We start from the raw sequence: 5,169 nt of genomic DNA, 5'->3' as shown, positions 1-5,169 counted from the left end.
TTTTCAAATGAATTATGTGTTCGGCAATGATGCTGCTTTGAGTCTTGATAAGGGCTTACTAAAACTACGTTAAATTTTATTTCTAAGCAAAACAAATAAATATATCAAGTTTAGACAAATATTTCTGTAAAGAACTTTATAAATAATTGCTATAAATATCAATTATATTCAAAAATCGTTTCTTCCTTAAATATGCACGGTGAAACTAATGTTTTAAATGCCTAGTTGTGTGTACACTTAATCTACACAAGGATTACATCGAGTATCGACTGCATGTAGACAAAACATGATTTACACTACATGTAAACATTGAATTTTATCAATGGGAACGTAATTTTGTTTAGTTTGCGTGTGAGTTACACTTACACAACACCGAGTTTAGGTCAATGTGAACACGGCCTAAGTCTTAAATCTTTGTTTTTTAATGCTAGTCAACAGATATGTTTTGTATTTTGAATTCAAATACTATTACAATGGAGTTAAATATACACAAGATATAAAAGTATTCGATATCGAAAGTAAAAAGTCATGTAGCGTATCAGCAATGTGAATTATAATAGGTAAAGGTTTGAGTCATAATCCTGTCAATTTTGTTTATAATTTTACATCAAAATCATTCATGGGATTTTTTAAAACTCTAGTAAGTAGGAAAGATCATTGGTGTCCGCATACATTACTCTGTAAACATTTCATATGATTAGCATAACATGTGACGTGTTCAGCAATATAAGTACAAAGATCTCATTAAAATGGCAAGACAAGAAATAAATAAAAGGAAAGTGAAAAAATTATAAAAGTGAATAAATAAAGTAAAAAAGAGAATAAACAAAACTGATGTGTATCACTGTTTCCGTTTCGCTGTTCATATCCATGTTCAGATTTGATTGAGGTTTAACTTAAAGTATTTAAATTCACGTATCGCACACATTAAGATGGGAATCATATATCCTCTTGGTGTATAAAACAAAGTTGTCTAGATGTTCGACAAAACGGACTTCTACATTTTCCATGAATCTTATTATAGTTGTTTCTTATGAGATGGTAAAACGATCTATATACTTTTTGGTGAAAATGAAATTAAAACATTTTAAAGTACGGGACTTTTGAACTAACAGGTGTGTGTTTGTTTCACATGTCGCGCCGTATCTTAGAAACGATTGATGAGTATTGCTTAAAACTCAACATTAAATATTCTAAAGTCCTACTTCAAAACATGCTGTGACCACGTAAAACGTTTGCAATTATATTTAAACTGTTGATTTTTTCTACGTTCTACACTTAAATTTCCTATTCTGAATTGTATGATGTCTTTTATATACTCATTTAACCGTTCTTTCCTAAAAAGGAATTCATTAATACCAATTGCTTTTGATTATGTCATGGGAAAACTTATCATGTCAAGAATCAATTGCATCTGAACCAACCAAAACACATAAAATGATATCATCACATTTTGACCATTTTCATTAACAACATATTTGGATTGAGATTTTGACAAGCAGTCGGTATTCGAAATATGCATCCCTATTGGCCGAATTGTTTTATATTAAAGAATAAAAGAATTCATTTCGAATCTTCTGAAAGACAAAGAAAGTTTATCAACTAGATTTTCAGAAAGAGTAACTCTGTCTGATATATTCAAGTACATTTGCAACTGATGTTTAGTGTGCAATCGACACCAAATAGTCTGCTTCATATCTTAATAGTGTCCTTGATATTGACACAAATGGACGCTTAAAATGGAAGCCAAGAATTGTCAAAGATAATTAATATAAACAAAATTCTAGCGTACAAATAAAATAAGCGTTATGGTAAACAAAAAATAAAAAAGAAAACAACAAAAAAGATGAACAAAAGTTTATAGATACACTCATAATAGATACCAGGCTTGAAATTTTGTATTTGCGCCAGACGAGCGTTTCGTCTACTCGTCTACAAAAACTCATCAGTGACGCTCGAATATAAAAAGTAAAAAAGTCAAGATCAAGTACGAAATTTACAGCTAGGGCAACCATTCTTGAGATAGAGAAGACTAAGTATTTAACAAATTCAAAGTTTTGTCAACAGTTAATTTATAATCATGACCACATCACTGATAATTCATGTCAGCATAGAAATGCTGAATTTTGGGCTGGTGTTAATCTCGGGGAATAAAAAACTCCACCAGCAGTGGCATCGACCCAGTGGATGTAAATAAACTCATCATAGATATCAAGATTGTTTTTTTTATTTTCGCTAGACGAGCGTTTCTTCTACAAAAGACTCGTCAGTGACACTCGAGTAAAAAAAGTTAAAAAGGCCAAATAAAGTACGAAGTTGAAAAGCATTAAGCACCATGAATTTCTAAAAGTTTCGCCGAAAGCAAAACATTAGTCTCTAATAAAATTCATTGTTTTGTAAACAGTTTTAAAATTTTTCGCAACATAGAAAACCAAACACTAATCAAAACGAAGCCTTCCAAACTGATTGTGATACCAGGTGCCTGGGTCATATTAGAAGATCCTGCTCCACACCCGTCATATTACTTAAATAACATACATTGATAAGCTATATCAAATGATTTGGGAGCAGGCATTAGTATATTGTGTGTTGACTCTAATCTTGCCATAAGTCCTCACCAAATTCGTTAACCATCAGGTATGATAATTTTTTTTAACCATAACGCTTGACCAAATAGGATTTTTGAAACATCTTTTAATTACAAATGATAAACAACGCCTTAACTGTGTATACTAAATAAAGGCACCAGTAGTATACCGCTGTTCAAACTCATAAATCCATGGACAAAAAACAAAAATCGGGGTAACAAACTAAAACTGAGGGAAACGCATAAATATAAGAGGAGAACAACGACACAACACTACAATGTAACTAACAAAAACAGAAACGGACCAAGCATCAGACAAAATCCCACGAGAATAACAAATATAACATCAAAACCAAATACATGAATTTGGGATAGACAAGTACCGTGACACGTCTTATCGCAATGTCAATTTACACTCAAAAATAAGAGAAAACAAACGACGCAACGTTAAATTGTAACACACACAGAAACGAACTATAATATAACAATGGCCATATTCCTGACTTGGTACAGGACATTTTTAAAGGAAAACATGGTGGGTTGAACCTGGTTTTGTGGCATGCCAAACCTCGCACTTTAATGGCAATGTTAAATATAACATAGAAATGACAACATAATATTACAGGACTATAATACAAATGAATAGGAAAACGTATTAGACAAAGAAACACATGATTAATGAATAACAAAAAGCATCAGGTTTAAAATTTAATACGCCCAAAACGCGCCTCGTCCACACAAGACTCACCAGTGACGTCCAGATATAAAAGACCGAAAGCGAAAAAAAGTACAAAGTTGTACAGCACTGAAGATCAAAAGTTGAAAAAGGTTGTGTCAAATACGGCTAAGTTTTTATGCTTGGGATAAGAACATCCTTATTATTTAGAACAATTAATGCTATTGCAAACAGTAAATTTTATCAAATGAATATAACAGATATACATAATGAAACTGAAGTATTAACTCATTACATAAAACAAACACGAATACATAATGAATGACCAACACAGAATAGACACACCCGACTCAGTCCAGGCCTCAACGCAGTAAATTATGAAAATGACGTCACATACCATGGTGAAAAGGCATTACAAATTAGTCACATACGATGGTTAAAAGGCATTAAAAATTACGTCACATTTGAATATATGAAATTTCTGAAACAGCAGAAAAATTACGTCACATATGAAAAACTATATTGCAAAAGTAAGATAGAATTAGGATTGATTAAAGATTAAAATAGAACTAAATACTGATATTGCATTTAAACACAATGCATATTGCAATACTTATTAATAGCAATTAACTATAATATATATATGTGCAGTTTGTTATGAATCCAACTTCAAACGTAAATTAGCGTACAAATTATGTTGACCGAAATTAAATCTAATAAATGACGGCGGTGATTAATTTTTGTTTCCATAACACATAAATATAATAGAAAAGACGTCAACACATTTGACAAAATCCGATGAGAATTACAAATATAACATTAAACATTTAAACTAAATACATGATTTTGGAATAGACAAGTACCGTAACACGTCTTATAGTAATGCGAATTCACACTCAGCAAAACAGTCACAATCGGGAATAAGTCACGTTTGGTAATTAAAAGATTAGACGACATAATGACAAACCACAATCTAACATGTGGTAAAAATGTCCTTAGCTAATTTGGTTAAACACACATCGTATGGATCCACCAATTCGTGATGGTTTCCATAAAATTTACGAAGTGTCAATTTTAATCTGTCCTCCTCATAACTTTGTTGGAGAAGTTTCTGCGTAAGTAGCACACTCCTGTATATGAAGTCCGTATAGTGTGAACAAGCACGTGAATAACGTATCAATTCTGATATGTAAACACCATACGAAGGGGCAGATGGTATGTTACTGCTGAGAAATGGGAAATTGATAATTGGGAAGTTGAAATCGTCCCGTTTGTCATAGATTTTCGTGTGAAGTTGTCCATCTACGTCAATATTGAGGAAAAGATCAAGGTATGAAGCAGTCCTTCTAGTAATACATTACAACAGTGAAAAACAAAAGGGCATTTTTGTTTGTAACTGTGAAGGGTATATGATTACAATTTGACGCGGCCTTGAATGCAGATAAATTTATGTTTTCACTCTTGATAACTTTCTTGTTGTATTAGTATCATACGAGTCGGATTGTCGTCGATAAGGAAAAAAGTATAACAAAACTACCGACAAATAAGAAAGGTTAATTGAATAAAAACTGACAACATCAAACACTATGACTAAATGGAACAAGCTTTGACCGGCAATGATTTATGAAAGATTTTTACTTTAAGTTTTTATATCCGATTTAAAGCCCAGAAAACACAAACAATAGATTGGAATTGTCGGGTATTGTTTTCCAAGACCGCCTTGTAAGCAGCATTAGTTCAGCTCAGATGAATAAAAGGCTGACATAACATGATTATTTCCTTTTTCTTGTTTTCTTATTTTGTTATTTTGTTATCCTTTTATCTTATTTTCCTTCCTCTGTCTTCTTTTTTATATCAATTATAGATAGGTTCCATATTTTGTAGGGTTATCTGTGGAATTATTATG

The sequence above is a fragment of the Mytilus edulis genome, chromosome 10 (genome assembly GCF_963676685.1).
Source record: "Mytilus edulis chromosome 10, xbMytEdul2.2, whole genome shotgun sequence".
Taxonomy (NCBI): Eukaryota; Metazoa; Mollusca; class Bivalvia; order Mytilida; family Mytilidae; genus Mytilus; species Mytilus edulis.
Note: the sequence above shows the minus strand (reverse complement) of the source record.